Source organism: Sus scrofa, chromosome 1 (assembly GCF_054392235.1).
Source record: "Sus scrofa isolate SSC_HxYL_T2T_F1_AM1 chromosome 1, Sscrofa_HxYL_maternal_Yorkshire_Landrace_v2.0, whole genome shotgun sequence".
NCBI lineage: Eukaryota > Metazoa > Chordata > Mammalia > Artiodactyla > Suidae > Sus > Sus scrofa.
The window spans coordinates 153,496,608-153,520,975 of record NC_139383.1 but is presented as its reverse complement, the minus strand read 5'-3'; positions in this window follow the sequence as shown (position 1 = coordinate 153,520,975).

Below are 24,368 nucleotides of genomic sequence, written 5' to 3'. Positions count from 1 at the left end.
ACATATTAAGAAGAACTTATACCCATCCTTTTTAACATTTTTCCAAAAGGCTGAATAAGAAGGAACAGTCTCAAAGACATCCTATGAAGCCACCATCACCCTAATACCAAAACCAGACAAAGATACTACCAAAAAAGAAAATTATAGGCCAATATCTTTGATGAATATAGACGCAAAAATTCTCAACAAAATTTTAGCCAACCAGATCCAACAACACATAAAAAATATACACTACAACAAAGTGGGATTCATCCTAAGTTCACAAGGATGGTTCAACCTATGCACATCAATCAACAACATTTGTCTGATTTTTTTCTCCATGATTAGATTTGGGTTATGAGTTTTTGGAAAGTCACAGAGGTTAAACTTATTAGTGATTATATTTGAACCTGGGGGTTTCTTTGCGACAAAGTAAATTACTGATTCAATTTCATGAATAATTACAGGATTGTGAAGATTTTTATTTCTTTTGGATTGACATTAATGTATTATATTTTCTAAGAACTTATTTTTCAAAATTTTTATATAAAGTTTTTAATAACATTTACTAGTTATATATTTTATAACTGTGGAGAAGGAACTTCAATGATATTCCCTTTTCATTTTTAATATTATATATATGTTATTTGTGCCTTCTCTATAAGTACATATACATATGTAAATACATATTTTGCATATAATTATATATTAATATACTAACCATATATGTATATGTAATTATAATTTAGTCGCACGATTTTTTTTTTCCCACTGTACAGCAAGGGGATCAAGTTATCCTTACATGTATACATTACAATTACATTTTTTTCCCCACCCTTTGTTTTGCTGCAACATGAGTATCTAGACAAAGTTCTCAATGCTCTTCAGCAGGATCTCCTTGTAAATCTATTCTAAGTTGTGTCTGATAAGCCCAAGCTCCTGATCCCTCCCACTCCCTCCCCCTCCCATCAGGCACCCACAAGTCTCTTCTCCAAGTCCATGATTTTCTTTTCTGAGGAGATGTTCATTTGTGCTGGATATTAGATTCCAGTTATAAGTGATATCATGTGGTATTTGTCTTTGTCTTTCTGGCTCATTTCACTCAGTATGAGAGTCTCTAGTTCCATCCATGTTGCTGCAAATGGCATGATGTCATCCTTTTTTATGGCTGAGTAGTATTCCATTGTGTACATATACCACTTCTTCCTAATCCAATCATCTGTGGATGGACATTTGGATTGTTTCCATGTCCTGGCTATTGTGAATAGTGCTGCAATGAACATGCGGGTGCACATGCCTCTTTTAAGTAGAGTTTTGTCCGGATAGATGCCCAAGAGTGGGATTGTGGGGTCATATGGAAGATCTATGTATAGATTTCTAGGTATCTCCAAACTGTTTTCCATAGTGGCTGTACCAGTTTCCATTCCCACCAGCAGTGCAGGAGGGTTCCCTTTTCTCCACAGCCCCTCCAGCACTTGTTATTTGTGGATTTATTAAGGATAGCCATTCTGACTGGTGTGAGGTGGTATCTTATGGTAGTTTTGATTTGCATTTCTCCTATAATCAGCAATGTTGAGCATTTTTTCATGTGTTTGCTGGTCATCTGTATATCTTCTTTGGAGAACAGTCTATTCAGGTCTTTTGCCCATTTTTCCATTGATTGATTGGCTTTTTTGCTGTTGGGTTGTATAAATTGTTTATATATTCTAGAGATTAAGCCCTTGTCAGTTGCATCATTTGAAACTATAATTATATATTAATATACTAACCATATTTGTATATGTAATTATAATTTACTCTCATGATCTTATTATAATTTTAACAATTGTATTATATAAAATCATATATGCTTAAATTTTATGCTTAATTATATTTAGTTATGTATTTATATGCATGTTTATATATGTATACATAAAGAGAGATAGAATGAGGGAAAATAAAATAATAAAACACCATTAACTCATCACCTAGCTTCAAAAATTAGCAACTCATGTCCAAATGTTTTCTCTGTAATCCCATAGATCTCTTAACATGAATAAACATGCAAAATTATTTTAAAATAAATTTCAGAGAGCTTTTACCACTAAGTGAATTCAGCTGAGAATAACCTTTTTCTACTGAGTTATTTTTCCTCTCATCCTGATTTGTAGCCTATTTTTATATTGTTCCTCCCCAAACAGTCTATTTAAAAGAACATCTCTTATCTCCTGCAAAGCTCTGTATTCCCTTGCTTGCTCTATTTATCTCTATGGCACTTACTCAAATCTGAGATTTATAACTATATTTATTCATGTACTTATTATTGTCTGTCTCTCCTATGAGAGAAGTTTTTTGTCTGTTTTGTTTTCTACAGTTTCCCCAGTGACTAAAATAGTGCCTTGCACATAACAGACATTCAATAAGGATTTTTTGGATGATCTAATTTATTTGTGATAGATTGATTTATATTCTGGATATAGTGATTCTGAATATATTAAGCCATTGTCAGTCATAGGGCATCTATTTAATCTCTGTCAGCTTATGGCATCTTTTGGTGTACAAGTGTGTTTAATTTTAATGTTGTCAAATTAATAAATGTTTACTTTTATGGTTGTCTACTTTAATAGAGCTGCCCCTATCTGGAGGACATAAAATTATTTCTATATTCTTTTAAGAACATATTTCATTTTTCTTTTCACATTTAGGCTTTCCTATCTGAAACATTTTCATAAATGGTGTCTTGATAGAAATTTATTATTTTTTTCCTGAATGGTTAGTCTCAATCTATTTGTTCAGTAGTTTATCTTTGATCTGCTGATCTGTGATGCCATTTCTTCCCATTTTATATTTGATTCTCTCTTAATCTATTTTCTGTCTCCATGCCATCAGCACCCTTTAGATTTCCATAGCTTCATAACTGATCTTGGTATATTTGAGTTGATGAGTTGCCCACCCACATAGATTCCTGTGTCGGAGTCCCTAAGAATATTCCCCAGTGTGATGATTTGCTAGAAGGACCCAGGATGCAGATGAGCTGTCAGCCTTACAGTTACTGTTTATTACAGTGAAAGGACATATATTACAATCAGCAGAGGAAACAGGTGCGTGTGGCAAAGTGCAAAGTCCAGCAGCCACTAGCTCTGCTCTTCCATTGGGCTGCATACAGGGCACTTAATTCTCCCAGTGAACATGGACACAGTACCGCCATCCTAGGAAGCTTGCTCAAGCTTGGTGTCCAAGTTTTTATTGAGGTCAGCTACATAGGCATGGAGCACCCACATAACTGACCTTGGCTACTCAGTCTCCAGTGGCCTCATTCCCACCTCCCACCCAGAAGTTAAAGTTGGTTCAAAGCTCTGGGCATACAAAAAATAATTCACAATGAATCATGTTGTTAGCATGAACCACCTAGACCCGAGGCCTTAGGGATGCAAAGTTACACTCATATCAGGCAGAATATTCCAAGGGTTCAAAGTTATCTCACAGGAACCCACAAGAGACCAGTCCTAAAGACCTTTAGAATATGCAGGTATTGTGTAGCCCAGGCCTGCACAGTTATACTTCACTGCAGTTCTTTTTAAAAATTAATTTTTATTGACCCCCATTCCCATTCATATCAATTTATTTTATTTTCACATTTTTAAAAGGAATGATTTTTTAATTTATTTTATGTTTGTTTCTGCACCCATAGCATGTGGACGTTCCTAGGGCAGGGATCAAACCCAAACCTTCGCAATGACAGCACTGGATCCTTAACCAGTGAGCCACAAGGGAAGTCCTTCATTCATGTGAATTTTAGATTTGTCTTGTTGATGTCAATGAAATAGACTTTAGGTATTTATATTTCATTGTGCTACAGTTAATGATTATATATCTTTGTGATATTTAAACCTCTGAAGCAAAAACCTTGTCTTCCTCTTTGTTTTAAATTTCTTTTCTGTCTTTGAAAGAAAACACTACACCTATTTCACCACAAAAATCTTGCACAGTGATGTTAGGTTTATTTTTAGGTATATCATTTTCTGTGGGCATTGTAAATTATATGCTCCAGTTTTTATTTAAGCTATTTGCATCTCTCCTTATAAGTCAGCTTGGTTTATGATGATTTCTTCTTGTACTTTCCTTTTATTTTTTAATTTATATCCTCTCTGGGACAGATGATATAAGACTAGAAATATCTTCTCCTTGAATACAATTTATTAACAACACAATTTTGACACTGTTATTAAAGTTCATTTTTAAGTAGTAATTCAATTAATTCTGGAAATTTCCTATCTTATGTAGTTAATTTAAATATGAATTTTTTCTAGGAAACAGGCCACGGGAATTTTCAAATTTATTTCCCCAATTTCTATTTCCTTATAATTTAAATACTTTTTTGAGGTATGGGTATATTAAGATTTTAACCCTGATATTATTCCATTGCATCCTTTCTCTGTATTATAAGGCAGCATGGCTAAGGTTTGTCTGTTAGTCTTTTTAAATATTAAACTTTGGTTTTGTTTCTTTTACTTTTAAATCCTTATTATCTTTGTGTTCAGCTATCTTATATGTTTAATTCATCCAATATTCTGTGTTTACTCTCTTGTTATTTTCACCTATTCTAAGCACTGCATTATCTGCTTTCCATCGTTGACATGATGATTTTTTATGTCTTTTTTATCAAAATATAGTTGATTTATAGTGTTCTGTCAATTTCTTCTGTACAGCAGAATGACCCAGTCAATACCTATATCTACATTCCCCTTCATATATTATCTTCCATTATGGTCTGATCTGAGTGATTGGCTGTAGTTTTCTGTGCTATACAGTAGGACGTCATTGCTTATCCATTCTAGATGTAATAGCTTGTATCTACCAATGTGACAAGTGATCCTATCTTGCTATGATGATTTTATTTCAGTTTAAAGCACTGTGGTAGTTTTAAAATATGTCCACAACATATCTGTCAGAGTTTTCATCAAAAGTTGGAATCTCACCACCAACACTATGAATGTGGGCTATTGAACTTAAGGAAGAGGTTTTAAAAAACAGAATGTGCTGGAAATTATGTCAAGTGACCCTGGTTGCTAGCTTATCATAAGGATGGCTTGCACCTGGCTCTCCCTGGAACTTGTACTTCCCTGTTTCCAGGGAAAGCTGCCATCATGAGAGGGAATCTAAGTGGACTTGTGGATAGGGCCAATTTATCACCATTTGCTTCTCAGAAATGTCAGTGAACTTTCTGTAAGTGTATTCTCTAGCTCAGGGCAAGTCTTCCAATGACTCCAGTCCCAGACAGTGCCTGATTGCTGCCTCATGAAAGCTCTCAAGCCAGAAACACATGATGGAGCAGCTCTCAGATTCCAGACACCCCCTCCTCAAAATAGAGATAATCAAACATGACCATTTTGAAATCACTAAATCTGGGGGTGACTTTTTTTTAAATCAATAATAGATTACTAATGCAAAATATGTTCTATCACTATTACAAATAATTTTTGACTAATAAACAAGGTAAAAGTATTTTTTAAATAGTAAAATATAATCTTAGTTCACCTTTTTGGTTTTATTTCCCATTGCAATGCATTGTTGTTGAAGAATGTTAGATGATAGTGTCTGTGTATCTTTTTGAAATTTGAGTTGCACCTATAGGACACAGTTGATTTTCATAAATATTCCATGACTGAATGAAAAAAATGTACTTTCTGAAAAATACTGTATGCTATTGCTCATATGTGGAATCTAAAAATCTCTGACATCAACCTTACAAATGGTTTCTCAGGTTGGTCTCCCAAAGCAACAAAATAAAAGGAAAAATAAACCAATGGGACCTAATCAAACTGAAAAGTTTTTGCACAGCAAAGGAAACCCAAAAGAAAACAAAAAGACAACTTACAGAATGGGAGAAAATGGTTTCAAATGATGCAACAGAGAAGGGCTTAATCTCTAAAATATATAAGCAACTTATACAACTCAACAGCAAAAAGCCAACAACCCAATTGAAAAATGGACAAAAGACCTGAATAGACATTTCTCCAAGGAAGATATACAGTTGGCCAACAAGCACAAGAAAACATGCTCAACATCATTGATTATTAGAGAAATGCAAATCAAAACTACTATGAAGGCTTGAGAAGGCAGAGCAAGATGCCAGACGAGTAAGAGGTTGCACACACCTTCTCCCACACACACATCAAAAAAACACATCTACATGTAAAACTACTTAGAACATCAACTGAATTCTGGCAGAAGAACTTAAACCTCCAAAAAGGGCAAGAAACTCTTACCATAACTGGGTAGAACAAAAGAAAAAAAAAGAGAGAGAGAGAGAAAAGGAATCAGGATGGGACTAGCATTCCTGAGAGGGAACCCACCTCCTGGGAAGCCACCTAACTGACGAAAGATCAGCTGAGTTGGCAGGACCTCAAAGTCACTGAGAAAAATGCAGCAGCTGGACTGAGAACAGCAAAGTAGAGTGAGAGCCACACAGACCATCTGAACCACTGGCCTGGACACCACAGCCTGAGATGCTCAGGTGGGGGCTGGGCACTGAGACTCAGGCTCCAGAGGTCAGTCCTGGGGAGAGAACTGGGGATGGCATGAGGGCCTAGGGAGCAGTGCATCACAGGCTAAGGAGGGGACCACCACAGCAGAGGGAACCTGGGACTAGGTCCAGCGCCAAAGGAGAGGCAAGGTGCCATTGTTGGGGAGGGGTGAGGAGGAGAGCCACCTTAGGAAACTCCCTGTGTCAGAGCTTGCCCATGTCCTCAGGCTTAGAGGGTGGGGTAACTCTGCAGAGGCTACGGGTGGCAAGAAGCCTCTTGCTCATTTAGGAGAGATTAGGTGCTTCTTGTTCAGGCTACTAGCGACCAGGAACCTATTGTGTGGACTAAGGGCATAAGGGGACTAAGAGCAATGTGGTTCCTCTTGCATGATCTAAAGATGGCAGGGACAGACTACGGCTGTCATCTCAGAGGCCAGAGGGAGGCATGGCTTCCCACCACTGGGGGCCTGTGAGTGGGCTCCACCAGTGACCCCAGTCACCTCAGGCATTGGCAAAAAAGAAAAAAAGGGCATTGCAACCAAGCACCATATTCTGTTGCTCTCACTCCCCTGGGAACATACACACCCTGCAGCTGCCACTGCCAAACACTCTGAGTGACGCCCAGACACATGGCCACTGTCCCTTCCCAAGACCCTACAACTAGGAGCAGCTGGTGCAGCTCCTCCTGTGTGGGCTAAGTAGGACAGGGTGCTTCTTGCATGGTCTTCAGGCAGCAGGGGCAAACTGCCACAGTTATCCCTGATTCCAGAGGTGGGCATGGCCCATTGCCATTGGAGATATCCAAACAAAAATCACTTGCAGCCCCATTCACCTAAGGGGCACCACAGTGGAGGACATTGTGACCAACACCATCTGTTGGTGCTCTAGCACCCCAGGAACATACCTGCCCTGCTGTTGCCACTGCCAAATGTTCCGGGTAGTACCCACATGCATGATCTCTGTCACTTCCCAGGACCCTGTAACTATGAGCACCCTCTACAACACCTCATACGTGTGCTAAGTGAGACAGGTTGCTTCATGCATGGTCTACAGGTGGTGGGGGCAAACCACCTCAGTTGTCATTGACTCTAGAGATGGTCATGGCCTGATTCCAATAGGGGTCCCTGAACATGCACCACCTGCAGTTCCAATCACCTCAGAGGAAGGCATTGCAATCAAACACAAGCTGTTGCTCTCATTCCCCTGGGAACTCACATATCCTGTTGTTGCTACTGCCAAATGCTCTGGTCATCTTGAAAATATGCCTAGAGCTCATTACCACTTCCCAGGGCCCTGCAACTAGAAGTAGCCTGTGCCACCTTCCTGCAGGTCCTTACTGCTATTGACAGCCCAATGACCAGGCACTGACTGCTGGCCCTACCCATTGCCTCCTTCTCCCTGAAAACACACTGAGCATCCTGGGAACAACAGCCTGCTCACAACAAAGAAAGAAACAGCAAATATTCAAACTCCCACACCAAAATAAATAGTAACCCCCCCAAAAAAATACAAAGGGGTATTATTGCATAGAAGTAGATTTACAAGACTACAGTTTGACTTCCCCAAACTCACAGAAAAAGAAAAACACAAGCAAGAAACCATTCCCAGTTAAAGGAACAGGAGAATTCACCTAAATCAGTCAACAATGAAACAAACCTCTGAAGTCTGACAGACATTGAGTTCGAAAAGGAGGTATTGAAAATACTGAAGGAATTAAGAGAGGATATGAACAGTAATGCAGACACCCTCAGAAAGGAACCACAAAATATTAGGAGGAGCCAAGAAAAACTAGAAAATTCATTTGCAGAGATACAAACTGAGCCAAAGGCAATAAAGAGCAGAATGAATAATGCAGAGGAACGAATTACTGACATGGGAGATAAAATAATGGAAATCACTCAATCAGGACAGCAGACAGAAAACCAAATTAAAAAAAAACATGAAATCAATATGAGACCTATGGGATAATATAAAGCAGGCCAATCTAAGTATAATAGGAATTTCAGAAGGAAAAGAAAAAGAAAGGGGAATTGAAAATATATTTGAAGAAATTATGGCTGAAAACTTTCCAAATCCAAAGCATATTGATATTAAGATACAGGAAACCCAGAGGGCCCCAAACAAGCTGAACCCAAAAAGGTCGACAATAGGACATATTATAATAAAAATGGCAAAATTTAAAGATAAAGAGAGGATTCTAAAGGCAGCAAGAGAAAAACAAAGTGTTAATTATAAGGGAACCCTCATAAGGTTATCAGCTGATTTCTCTACAGAAACACTACAAGCCAGAAAGGAATGGTAAAATATATTTAAAGAGCTGAAAGGAAAAAAGTTTCAACCTAGAATACTCGACCCAGAAAGAATATCATTTAAATTAGAAGGGGAAATAAAGAATTTCTCCAACAAGCAAAAGCTAAAAGAGTGAAGCAATACTAAACCCTTTTCTAAAAGAAATACTGAAAGGGTTTCTCTAAATTAAAAAAAAGAGAGAAAAGAGGAAAGGAAGAATTAGGATGGAGGAAACACAATTGGAAAGCAATCATTTAAATAAGCCAGCATACAGATCTAAACATGAAAATATTAAAAAAAATACATTAACATCATACAATGTGGAAAAGGGAAATAAGAAAATATAGATTCTTTTTTTAATTTTAATGATGTGTCTGAGCCTATACAACTATTAGGCAAAAGCAAGCAGATATAGGGAGGGCTAAATGTGCTTCAAAACAGGGCAACCACAAATAAAAACCAAACATTACATTAACAAAAACTGAAAATGAAATTACTCGAGTATAAGATAAATGGAAACCATCCAATATGAAAAAGAAAAGAAGAAAAGAGAAATATAGAATCAACTGGAAAACAAGGTTTAAAATGGCAATAAGGAGAGGAAAAGATGGCGGAGGAATGGGGGACACGCTCACCCTCTCCCACAAACACAACAAAAAAAGCACATCTACAGAATAAATGACTCGCACAGAACAGCAACCTAAACTCCTGGCAGAAGAACCTAAACTCCAATAATGGCAAGAAGTTCGTGACATTACTGGGCAGAACAGGAGAAAGGAGGAGTTAGAGAAGGTGAATCCGAGCGGGACAGGTGCTCCCGAAAGGGAACTGCGGAGGAGAAAGGGATCCTGCACCCTGGAAAGTCACCTACATGGGGGAAAGATCAAACGAACCGGAGGAATCTCCAGATGCAGAGAAGAGTGTAGCAGTAAGTTGGAGTATGGAAAAGCCAATCAAGAACCAAACGGACCATCTGAACTACGGGCACAGTCACCAAAAATTGAGACGCCTGGGTGGGGGCTGGGCACTGAGACCTCGCCTCCGAAGGTTAGTCCCCGAGAAAGGGCCTGGGGATGCCGGGTGGGAGCTGGGCACCGAGACCTCAGCTCCAGAGGTTAGACCCTGAGAACGGGCTGGGGGCGCGGGGCAGAGCAGAAACTGCTTGGGAGGTCTAGAAACCATTTGACGGGGCAGAGACTGCCTGGGAGACTAGAAAACAAAGCTGTCGCAGAGGAAGGGAGCAATACTCTAGGGGCAGGGAAGTGGAAAGCCGTATCAGAGGGAACCTGGGAGAAGAGCCTGGTCTGCGCCCGTGCTGGGGAGGGGAGAGAAGAAGGGGTGGGTCCCCATAGAATACCCCCCACGCCACAGCAAGCTTACAGGCCCACTAGCTAGCAGAAAGCTGTGCTTCCCAGTGCATCCCCTCCCCCCACCCCCTACGCTGTCGCCGAACCTGGGGCTGCCTGCCATCCAGGAGGGCTGGCCTCAAAAATTGCCTGAAGCCTACCACCGCAGGGGCTGTCCCTGCACAGGCCTGCTTGCCCTTTGGAGGGGCTACACTTCCACAGAGCAGCACCAAACACCACCAGCCCCTGAAAAAAGGCCCGCAAACCAGAAAAGCTGGAACAAGCCTAGCCAGGCCATGAATAGATCTGACTAAATCTCGGACGGTTTTTCTGAGTCAGGCTGGCCCGGGAAGGAGCCTCTTGGGTTTCCAACGGCCCTGCTACCCTCCCAAGCCCCCAGGGGGTGCCCCACTCCCGCGGAATAGCTGCTCAGCAACACCAGCCTCCTGGAGGAGCCCCTGCAGCCCAGAAAAGCTGCAACAAGCTTGGCCAGACTGTGAAAAGATCCGCCTACATTCGCAGGCCATCCTTCTGAATTGGGCTGCCCTAGGGAAGAGCCTCTTAGGTTCTCAGTGACCCAGATAGCTGCTCCAGCCCCCAGGGGGTGCTGCACTCCTGAGGAACAGCTGCCCAACACTGCCAACCCCTGCAAGAACCCCACAGCCTAAAACCACCAGAGCAAGCTCTGCATGACCAAGTGAAATCTACTACCATCGTGGGGTGGACCTCCCAGTCCTGTCTGCCCTCAGGAAGTCCTCCTTTGCTTCAAAGAAACACTGTTAGCCCCATCAACACTCCAGAAAAGCCACACTGCCTCAAAAAAGATTGACCAACAACGCCAGCCCTCAGGAAAAATTCCACAGCAGTGACAAGGCAAACACTGCCCGATAACGGAGAGTACAACTCCCTCAGGAGAAAGAAAACAACAAGCAAGATGAAGAAGCTGAGAAACCACCCCCAGTCAAACCAACAGGAGAACTTACCTAAAACAGTCAACAATGAAACACATCTCTTCAGTCAGACAGACCTGGAGTTCAAAAGAGAAATAGTGAAAATACTGAAGGAATTAAGAGAAGATATGAACAGTAATGCAGATACCCTCAGAAAGGAACTAGAAAAGATAAGCAGGAGCCAAGAAAAACTAGAACATTCATTTGCAGAGATGCAAACTGAACTAGGGGCAGTAAAAACCAGAATGAATAATGCAGAAGAACGAATCAGTGATATGGAAGATAGAATAATGGAAATCACAAAATCCGGTCAACAGACAAAAAATCGAATCAAAAAACTGGAAAGCAATATAAGAGACCTATGGGATAATATAAAATGGGCCAATCTACTCATAATAGGAATTCCAGAAGGAGTAGAAAAAGATAAGGGGATGGAAAATATATTTGAAGAAATTATCGATGGAAACTTCCCAAATCTAAAGGATACTGGGTTCAAGATACAAGAAGCACAGAGGGCCCCAAACAAACTGGACCCAAACAGACCCACACCAAGACACATCATAATAAAAATGGCAAAAGTTAGGGACAAAGAGAGGATCCTAAAGGCAGCAAGAGAAAAACAGAATGTTACCTACAAGGGAACCCCCATAAGAATATCAGCTGATTTCTCTACAGAAACACTACAGGCCAGGAGGGAATGGCAAGAGATATTTAAAGTGCTCAAAGGAAAAAATATGCAACCTAGAAGACTCTATCCAGCAAGAATATCATTTAAAATAGAAGGGGAAATAAAAATTTTTCCCAACAAACAAAAACTTAAAGAATACAGCAACACAAAACCCAGGTTAAAGGAAATATTGAAAGGGCTTCTCTAAACCAAAAAGAAAGGAAGGAAAGGGAAGAAAAAAGAAAAGAAAAAAAAAAGAAGAAGAAGACGAGGAAGAACTAGGACTGAGGAAACTGCAATCAGAGAGCAGTCACTCAAATAAGCCAGCATACAGATTTAATCATGAACATGCTTCAAACAAAATAAAATTAAAAAGAGAAAAATAAAAAAGAGTCATCAAAACCATAAAAAGTGGGCAAGGGATGTTAGGAAGTAAATAACCCTTTTTGTTTGTTTGTTTGTATGTTTCTCTTCTTAATTTTCATATAGTAATGAAGTGTTTGAACGTACAGGACCATCAGGCTAAAACACACAATTATGGGAAGGGGTTAGCATACTTAAAAAACAGGGCAACCACAAGCCAAAAGCAGATATTGCATTTGCAAAAAATGAAAAAAAAATACACTCAAACAGATAATAACAGGAGACCATCCAAGCAAAAAAAAAAAAAAAGAAGAAGAAGAAAGGAAGACTGGAGAACCATAGAATCAACTGGAACACGAGGTTCAAATGGCAATAAATAATCATCTATCAATTATCACCTTAAATGTCAATGGACTGAATGCCCCAATCAAAAGACACAGAGTGGCTGAGTGGATAAAAAGGCAAAAACCTTCAATATGCTTCCTACAAGAAACTCACCTTAAGACAAAAGATACATATAGATTGAAAGTGAAAGGGTGGGGAAAAATATTTCACGCCAATAGACATGACAGAAAAGCAGGAGTCGCAACGCTCATATCAGACAAAATAGACTTTAAAACAAAAGGCATAAAGAAAGACAAAGAAGGACACTATTTAATGATTAAGGGATCCATCCAAGGAGAGGATGTTACTATTGTCAACATATATGCCCCAAATACAGGAGCACCCAGATACACACAACAAATATTAACAGACATAAAGGGAGATATTGATGAGAATACAATCATAGTAGGAGACCTAAATACCCCCCTCACATCAATGGACAGATCCTCTAGACAGAAAACCAATAAAGCAGCAGAGATCCTAAAGGAAACAATAGAAAAGGTAGACTTAATTGACATTTTCAGGACACTACATCCAAAAAAAGCAGAATACACATTCTTCTCAAATTCTCATGGAACATTCTCAAGAATCGACCACATATTGGGACACAAAGCGAATCTCAATAAATTTAGGAGTGTAGAAATTATCTCAAGTATCTTCTCTGACCACAATGCCATGAAATTAGAAATCAACCATGGGAAAAGCAAAGAGAAAAAACCTACTCCATGGAGACTAAACAACATGCTACTAAAAAACCAATGGGTCAATGAGGAAATCAAGAAGGAAATTAAAAACTACCTTGAAACAAATGATAATGAAGACACAACCTCTCAAAATCTATGGGATGCTGCGAAAGCAGTGCTCAGAGGGAAATTTATAGCAATCCAGGCCTTTCTCAAAAAAGAAGATCCCAAATTGACAACTTAACCCTCCACCTAAACGAATTAGAAAAAGAAGAACAAAAAAGTCCTAAAGTCAGCAGAAGGAAGGAAATCATAAAGATCAAAGAAGAAATCAATAAAATAGAGACTCAAAAACCAATAGAGAAAATTAATAAAACCAAGAGCTGATTCTTTGAAAAGGTGAACAAAATTGACAAACCCCTGGCCAGACTCACTAAAAAGAGGAGAGAAAGAACCCAAATCACCACAATTAGAAATGAAAAAGAAGAAATCACAATGGATACAGCAGAAATACAAAACAACATAAGAGAATACTATGAACAACTGTATGGCAACAAGTTTGACAATCTGGAAGAAATGGACAATTTTCTAGAATCTTACAGCCTGCAAAAACTGAATCAAGAAGAAACAGACCAACTGAACAGACCAATCACTAGAAATGAAATTGAAGAGGTCATAAAATCACTCCCTACAAATAAAAGTCCAGGATCAGATGGCTTCACAGGTGAATTTTATCAAACATCTAAAGAGGAATTGGTGCCCATCCTCCTTAAACTCTTTTAAAAGGTGGAAGAAGAAGGAATACTCCCAAAGACATTCTATGATGCCACCATCACCCTCATTCCAAAACCAGGCAGAGATACCACCAAAAAAGAAAATTATCGTCCAATATCATTGATGAATATAGATGCAATAATTCTCAACAAAATCTTAGCCAACCGAATCCAACAACATACCAAAAAAATTATACACCATGACCAGGTTGGGTTCATCCCAGGTTCACAAGGATGGTTCAACATACGCAAATCAATCAGCATCATACACCATATTAACCAAAAAAAAAGTCAAAAATCATATGATCATCTCAATAGACGCAGAAAAAGCATTTGACAAAGTCCAACATCCATTCATGATCAAGACCCTCGCCAAAGTGGGTATAGAGGGAACATTCCTGAATATAGTCAAAGCCATTTATGAGAAACCCACAGCAAATATAATACTCAATGGGCAAAAACTGAAAGCCTTCTCACTCCAATCTGGAACAAGACAGGGATGCCCACTCTCACCACTGCTCTTCAACATCGTTTTGGAAGTCCTAGCCACAGCAATTAGACAAACAAAAGAATACTATGAACAACTGTATGGCAACAAGTTTGACAATCTGGAAGAAATGGACAATCATGTATGCAGATGACATGATTCTATACCTAGAAAACCCTAAGGACTCAACCCCAAAACTACTTGAACTGATTAATAAATTCAGCAAAGTGGCAGGATATAAGATTAACATTCAGAAGTCAGTAGCATTTCTGTATACCAGCAGTGAAATATTAGAAAAGGAATACAAAAATACAATACCTTTTAAAATTGCACCTAACAAAAACAAATACCTCGGAATACACCTGACCAAGGAGGTAAAGAACCTATATGCCAAGAACTATAAAACTTTAATCAAAGAAATCAAAGAAGATGTAAAGAAATGGAAAGATATTCCATGTTCCTGGAGTGGGAAATCAATATTGTAAAAATGGCCATACTACCCAAAGCAATCTACAGATGCAATGCAATCCCTATCCAATTACCCATGGCATTTTTCACAGAACTAGAACAAACAATCCAAACATTTATATGGAACCACAAAAGACCCAGAATCGCCAAAGCAATCCTGAGAAACAAAAACCAAGCAGGAGGCATCACTCTCCCAGACTTCAAGAAATACCTCAAAGCCACAGTCATCAAAACAGTGTGGTACTGATATCAAAACAGACAGACAGACCAATGGAACAGAATAGAGAATCCGGAAATAAACCCTGACACCTATGGTCAATTAATCTTTGACAAGGGAGGCAAGAACATAAAATGGGAAAAAGAAAGTCTATTCAGCAAGCATTGCTGGGAAACCTGGACAGCTGCATGCAAATCAATGAAACTAGAACACACCCTCACACCATGCACAAAAATAAACTCCAAATGGCTGAAAGACTTAAATATATGACAGGACACGATCAAACTCCTAGAAGAAAACATAGGCAAAACACTCTCTGACATCAACATCATGAATATTTTCTCAGGTCAGTCTCCCAAAGCAATAGAAATTAGAGAAAAAATAAACCCATGGGACCTCATCAAACTGAAACGCTTTTGCACAGCAAAGGAAACCCAAAAGAAAACAAAAAGACAACTTACAGAATGGGAGAAAATAGTTTCAAATGATGCAACTGACAAGGGCTTAATCTCTAGAATATATAAACAGCTTATACAACCCAACAGCAAAAAAACCAATCAATAAATGGAAAAATGGGCAAAAGACCTGAATAGACTGTTCTCCAAAGAAGATATACAGATGGCCAACGAACACATGAAAAAATGCTCAACATCGCTGATTATAAGAGAAATGCAAATCAATACTACCATGAGATATCACCTCACACCAGTCAGAATGGCCATCATTGATAAATCCACAAATAACAAGTGCTGGAGGGGCTGTGGAGAAAAGGGAACCCTCCTGCACTGTTGGTGGGAATGTAAACTGGTACAGCCACTATGGAGAACAGTTTGGAGATACCTTAGAAATCTATACATAGAACTTCCATATGACCCTGCAATCCCACTCTTGGGCATCTATCCGGACAAAACTCTACTTAAAAGAGACACATGCACCCGCATGTTCATTGCTGCACTATTCACAATAGCCAGGACATGGAAACAATCCAAATGTCCATCAACAGGTGATTGGATTCGGAAGAAATGGTATATATACACAATGGAATACTACTCAGCCATAAAAAGAATGACATAATGCCATTTGCAGCAACAGGGATGGAACTAGAGACTCTCATACTGAGTGAAATGAGCCAGAAAGACAAAGACAAATACCATATGATATCACTTATAACTGGAATATAATATCCAGCACAAATGAACATCTCAGAAAAGAAAATCATGGACTTGGAGAAGAGACTTGTGGCTGCCTGATGGGAGGGGGAGGGAGTGGGAGGGATCGGGAGCTTGGGCTTATCAGACACAACTTAGAATAGATTTACAAGGAGATCCTACTGAATAGTATTGAGAACTTTGTCTAGATACTCATGTTGCAACAGAAGAAAGGGTGGGGGAAAAAAGTAATTGTAATGTATACATGTAAGGATAACCTGACCCCCTTGCTGTACAGTGGGAAAATTAAAAAAATTATAAAAAAATAAAATAAAATAAAATGGCAATAAATACATATCTATCAATAATCACCTTAAATGTCAGTGGTCTAAATGGTCCAATCTAAAGACACAGAGTGGCAGAATGGATCAAAAAGCAAAAACCTGCAATCTGCTGCCTATAAGAGACTCACCTTAGGGCAAAGGGCACATATAGATTGAATGTGGGGGAATGGGAAAAGATATTTCACGCCAATGGACAAGACAGGAAAGCAGGAGTTGCAATGCTCACATCAGACAAAAGAGACTTTAAAATAAAGGCCATAAAGAAAGACAAAGAAGGACACTATTTAATGGTTAAAGGATCCATTCAAGAAGAGGATATTACAATTGTCAATATATATGCCCCTAATATAGGAGCAACCAGATACATACAACAAATACTCACAGACATAAAAGGAGAAATCAATGGAAATACAATCATAGTAGGAGATTTAAACACTCCACTCACATCAAAGGACAGATCCTCTACATAGAAAATCAATAAGGCAATAGATATCCTCTAGACACAATAGAAAAGTTAGACTTAATCGACATTTTCAGGACACTACATCCAAAAAAATCAGAGTATACATTCTTCTCAAGTGCACAGGGAACATTGTCAAGGATTGATCACATCCTGGGGCACAAAGCTAACCTCAACAGATATAAGAGTATAGAAGTTATTTCAAGTATCTTCTCTGACCACAATGACATGAAATAGAAATAAACCACAGGAAAAGAAACGAAAAAAAACTTACTACATGGAGACTAAACAACATGCTACTTGATAGTCAATGGGTCAATGAAGAAATCAAGAAGGCAATTAAAAACTACCTTGAAACAAATGATAATGAAGACACATCCACTCAAAATCTATGGGATGCTGAAAAAGCAATTCTCAGAGGGAAATTCATAGCAATACAGGCCTTCCTCAACAAGGAAGAAAAATCTCAAATTGACAACTTAACCCAACACCTAAATGAATTAGGAAAAGAAGAACAAGCAAGACCTAACGTCAGCAGAAGGAAGGAAATCATAAAGATCAAAGAGGAAATCAATAAAATAGAGATTCAAAAAACAAATGAAGAAATCAATAAAATCAAGAGCTGGTTCTTTGAAAAGGTAAACATAATTGAAAAACCTCTCACTAGACTCACCAAAACAGGAGAGAAAAAAGCCAAATAAACAAAATCAGAGTGAAAAAGGAAAAGTCACAACAGATATTACAGAAATTTTAAAAAAATCATGAGAGAATACTATGAGCAATTGTATGCCAATAAATTTGACAACCTAGAAGAAATGGACAACTTTCTAGAGACTTAAGCCTGCCAAAACTGAATCAAGGAGAAATAGATCAACTGAATAGACTGATGACTAGAAATGAAATTGAATATGTCATTTAAAAAAATCCCTACAAAAAAAAGTCCAGGACCAGATGGCTTCACAGGAGAATTCTACCAAACATACAGAGAGGAAATTATACCCATCGTCCTTAAACTTTTTCAAAAGGTGGAAGAAGAAGGAACACTCCCAAAGACATTCTATGATGCCACCATCACCCTAATTCCAAAATCAGAGAAAGATACCACCAAAAAAGAAAACTATTGACCAATATCTTTGATGAATATAGACGCAAAAAATTCTCAACAAAATTTTAGCCATCCAAATCCAAAAACATATCAAAAATATCATATACCACGACCAGGTGGGATTCATCCCAGGTTCACAAGGATGGTTCAACATACACAAATCAATCAATATCATATATCACATTAACAAAAGAAAAGTCAACAACCACATGATGATGTAAACAGATGCAGAGAAAGCATTTGACAAAGTACAGCATCTCTTCATGATAAAAACTCTTACCAAAGTGGGTATAGAGGGAACATTCCTTAACATAATCAAAGCTATTTATGACAAACCCACACCAAATATAATACTCAATGGAGAAAATCTGAAAGCCTTCTCACTAAAATATGGAACAAGACAGGGATGTCCACTCTCACCATTGTTATTCAACATAGTACTGGAAGTCCTAGCTGCAGTAATCAGACAAATAAAAGAAATAAAAGGCATCCAAATAGGAAGAGAAGAGGTAAAACTGTCACTGTATGCAGATAACATGATACTGAATATAAAAAAACCCTAAGAACTCAACCCCAAAACTACTTGAACTGATCAATAAATTCATCAAATTGTCAGGATATAAGCTTAACATTCAGAAAACAGTTGCATTTCTGTATACTAACAATGAAATATTAGAAAAGGAATACAAAAATACAATACTTTTAAAATTGCATCCCCAAAAATCAAATACCTGGGAATATACCTGACCAAGGAGGTGAAGGCAATATATGCTGAGAACTATAAAACATTAATCAAGGAAATTAAAGAAGATGCAAAGAAATGGAAAGATATTCTATGCTCCTGGGTTGGAAAAATATTGTAAAAATGGCCATACTACCCAAAGCAATCGACAGATGCAACGCAATCCCCATCAAATTACCATGACATTTTTCACAGAACTAGAACAAACAATCCAAACGTTTATATGGAACTACAAATGACCCAGAATTGCCAAAGCAATTCTGAGGAACAAAAACCAAGCAGGAGGCATAACTCTCCCAGAATTCAGGCAATATTACAAAGCCACCGTCACCAAGACAGTGTGGTACTGATACCAATACAGACCTACAGACCAATGGAACAGAATAGAGAACCCAGAAATAAACACAAACACTTATGGTCAATTAATCTTTGACAAAGGAGACAAGAACATAAAATGGGAAAAAGACAGTCTTTTCAGTAAGTATTGCTGGGAAACATGGACGGCTGCATGCAAATCAATGAAACTGGAACACACCCTCACATCATGCACCAAAATAAACTCAAAATGGCTGAAAGACTTAAACATAAGACAAGACACCATCAAACTCCTGGAAGACAACGTAGGCCAAACATTCTCTGACATCAACCTTACAAATGTTTTCTCAGGTTGGTCTCCCAAAGCAACAGAAATAAGAGCAAAAATAAACCAGTGGGACCTAATCAAACTTACAAGTTTTTGCATAGCAAAGGAAACCGAAAAGAAAACAGAAGGATAACTTACAGAATGGGAGAAAATAGTTTCAAATGATGCAATGGACAAGGGCTTAATCTCTGGAATATAGAAGCAATTTACACAACCAAACAGCAAAAAAGCCAACCACCCAATGGAAAAGTGGACAAAAGACCTGAATAGACATTTCTCCAAGGAAGATGTACAGATGGCCAACAAGCACAAGAAAAAATGTTCAACATCACTGATTATTAGAGATATGCAAATCAAAAATACTATGAGTTACCACTGCACACCAGTCAGAATGGCCATCATGAATAAGTCCACAAATAACAAATGCTGGAGGGGGTGTGGAGAAAAGGGAACCCTCCTGCACTCTTGGTGGGAATGTAAGCTGGTACAACCCCTGTGGAGAACAGTATGGAGGTACCTTAGAAATCTATACATAGAAGTACCACATGACCCAGCAATCCCACTCTTGGGCATCTATCTGGACAAAACTTTCCTTGAAAAAGACACATGCACACACATGTTCGCTGCAGCACTATTCATAATAGCCAAGACACGGAAACAACCCAAATGTCCATCGACAGATGGTTGGATTAGGAACATGTGTTATATATACACAATGGAATACTACTCAGCCATAAGAAAGGACAAAATAATGCCATTTGCTGCAACATGGGTGGAACTGGAGACTCTCATCCTGAGTGAAATAAGTCAGAAAGAGCAAGGCAAATACCATATGACATCACTTATATCTAGAATCTAATATATGGCACAGATGAACCTTTCCACAGAAAACAAAATCATGGACTTGGAGAGTAGACTTGTGGTTTCCAAGGGGGATGGGGAGGGTGTGGGATGGACTTGGAGTCTGGGGTTAATAGATACAGACTGTTTCCTTCTGAATGGATGGGCAATGAGATACTGTTGTATAGCACTGGGAACTATGTCTAATCACTTACATGTATGTGTAAGCGGGTCAACATGCTGTATAGTAGAAAATTGACAGAACACTGTAAATCAGCTATAATGAAAAAATAAAAATAAAAATAAATAATAAAATAAAAATACAACACACTGGTGAATAAAACCAAAAAGAAGCAAACTAACAAATACAGAATACAAACTAGTGGTTATCAATGAGGAGAGGTGAGAGAGGAGGGGCAAAATAGGGCTTGGAAATAAGAAAAGGGACTTATGGAGTTCCTGTTGTGGCTCAGCAGGTTAAGAAACCAACACAGTGTCCATGAGGATGTGGGTTTGATACCTGGCCTCACTTAGTGGATTAATGATCCAGTGTTGCTGCAAGCTGCTTGTTGCTGCAAGCTGCTTTTTGCTGCAAGCTCCCAGATACGTCTGGGATCCAGTGTTGCAGTGGCTGTGGCATAGGCTCCAGCTTCAGCTCAGATTCAACCCTTAGCCCTATCCAGGGAATTTCTGTATTCCACAAATGCGGCCCTAAAAACAAACAAAAAAAAAAAAAAAAGAAAAGGGTGTTATTGTGGGATTATATGAAATAATGTATGTGAAAATTAAAAAAGCACTGTAGGATTTAAAGAACTTTATTCAATAAAGAAATAGGTGAGATTTTTCAAAAAAGAAAAATATATACTTTCTAGTTAGGGTGAAACATCAGGGTTAAATATTGTCCCAGTGGACAAATATATGATTGGATGGAGAGTGAGCATCACTAATGAGCAGCAGCTTAAATGACTATTTAAAAATATGATGTTGATAATTCCAGGAATTACAGTATTATTTATAAATTATGGAATTACCTTGACTTTATCAGATTGACTTGCTTTTTATTATACAATACAAGAAAACAGGCTGAACCAAGGCTTTTCCCTGGCAGGATCTGCTAAATTTTAAGAGAGGGATTCTGGAAATGGTAAAAGAAAACACAAGATCTGGCTTCTGATGTTTCGACATTCATTCTTCCCTCGGTTTTTTTTTCTTTTTTCTTTTTATGGCCACAGGTATGACGTATGGAAGTTCCTGGGCCAGGGGTCAAATCAGAGCTGCAGATGCAGGCCTAAGCCACAGCCACAGCAACACTGGACCCAAGCTGCATTTGTGAACTACATGGCAGCTTGCGGCAACACCTGATCCTTAACCAATTTAGCAAGGTGAGGGATCAAACCCACATCCTCACAGATGCTATGTCAGGTTCCTAACCCACTGAGCCACGACAGGAACTCCATCTGCCCTCATTTATAACTCTATAAATTCAGCAAAGCTTTCCTAAAATTATTTCCTCTTCACATTTTCTCCATATATTTAAATATTTTTTTTCTCCTAAAACAAAATTTAATTTTGTAATTAATATTTTTAGTTAAATCTGATTATTCTGATATAAATTTTGGATCTTTATTATTACTTTTATGCCATACATTTTTGATGACAATCACAACTTTACCGTATACTAAGCATTTACTCTTCGACAGATTATTTGACCTCTAGGTCTCGTACTTCTTATCTATAGAACATGTATTCAGAATTGCTAAGGACCAGTGAGTTCTTTTTGCCTCCCAATGTCCTCATAGGGGTAGGGGTATCTATAGTCTATAGAAGTTATTGTATCCTGGCCCACAACTGTGTGTTGGGTGTATATGGGTGGAGTGCATTATTCCTTTACTTTCATAGGTCTTCAGATCAAGAAAAACTGATTGGAGAAATTAGGACCCTGATCCACACCTGGGACAGATGGAGATGATGAGACACTGATGCTGTACTAGGACGAGACTTTGGGGGACTTTGGGGAGATATATCATTCTTCACAAGGGAGAGTATGAATCCCAGGCATTCCTTTGCATGGCCCATGTTGATTCCTGCCTCCTGGTATTCATGCCCATGCAGAATAAGTCCAAGCTTGACTTAATTACTCTTTCATTCTAAGGGAGACCCAGTCTATGTTGTGAATTTCCCTATGAGCAGGCCCACATGGGTGGCCTTGGCCAATAGCCAACAGGAAAGGCTCTGAGCACCTCCATCCAACAAGCTGCAAGGAACTGAATCCTGCCAACAACTACATGAGTGAGTTTGGAAGTGGATTCTTGCTCAGTCAAGCCTTGTAACAAGATGGTAGTCCCAGCTGAAACCTCATGGTGGCCTTTTAAGAGACTGATCTGAAAAATGCCTCTAAACCATGTCTTGATTCCTAACACAGAGAAACATGAAGTGACGATGATTTTAAGACATTAAGTTTGAGGGTGTTTTTATTTCTTTTCTTTTTTCCTTTTCTTTTTCTTTCTTTCTTTCTTTCTTTCTTTCTTCCTTCCTTCCTTCCTTCCTTCCTTCCTTCCTTCCTTCCTTCCTTCCTTCCTTTCTTTCTTTCTTTCTTTCTTTCTTTCTTTCTTTCTTTCTTTCTTTCTTCTCCTTCTTTCTTTTTTTTTGGCTGCACCTAAGGCATACAGAAGCTTCCAGGCCAGGGATCATGCCAGAGCAGCAATCAGAGCCACTGTAGTGATGATGCTGAGTCCTTAACCCCTTGAGCCACAGAAGAACTCCTTGTGGCTGATTTTTTATGCAGCAAGAGATAACTAGTATATAGGGTGAGTTACAGAGAACTAATCTAGTCTCTACTTCTGGATTTAAGATGGGGGAAGTCAGTTCTTACTGACAAGGATGTTAAAAACTATTGTTAAAGTTAGCAATTTTGGGGTAAGATATTCTTTAAATATTGTACTTATTTTTGATGCTTACAATAGTTGTGCCTAGCTTAACATGAGGCAAAATATCTTTGCAATAGTATTCAGCACTCATTGCCAACAAACAGGCACCAGGGCCAGTGATTTTTATGAACTACAAAGGAAGAAAATATGTAACTTTGAGGCCTCTCCAATGAGCTACAACTCAGAAAGTCTCTTGCCAGGATAAGAATTACCATACCCTTATTTTCCCACCTATCTCATTGAAATTGTTACAAAATTCCTGAGTTCCCCTCCCAAACTTGAGCAACCTGGCCTACTCCTTCCTGCCCACTACTAAGAAAGGTATTTGGCCCACTCCTCACCCTTCCCCTATAGGGGAATTACATAACCCCAACCAACCAGCAAGCATATAGGAAGACCCCTCTTTTCCCAACCAATCAGTAGGTAAGCAGGTGTATCATACGATCTCTCCTTGCTTTCCCTTGTCCCGGGGCTATAAAAACAGACATAACCATGGGCTTAGGGTCAGCTCTCTCTGATCAGCAGAAGTAGGCCTTCTGTGTTAGCCTACTTTGTCTTTTCTTCACCCTGCTCTGAATCTGGAAATTCTTTTCCAGTCTGCACACAGACCACAAAAGAAATATTGAATGTTGAGCTTACAAATGCAATGATATGTAATATCAAAATTGTGACAGCCACCATCATTCTCCTAAGCCTCTATCTTTAAATTTGGAGCTTAGCATAGATCCCCCAAATCCATTTTAGACATGCAATTAAATACAATCATTAAGATTTTTCTAAACAGTTTTTGGAATTTGTTATTCTCAGTGATGTCTAGCACTAGATCTTCATCACCTGAACTAAATTAAAAAAAAATACTGTGAGCACCTGTGAAGTAGAAGGCAGCACTCCTGATGTTTATCAGGCAAAAGTGGAGGGATCTAGTCCCTGTGCTTGGTAAGTGGCCACAAATCAGGGATATGAGACACTATTCAAGTGCATCTAACACAAAGGCAGAAGATGTCAAGTGCCACTCAGACATCTATGAAGTGTCATGAGATTTGAATCC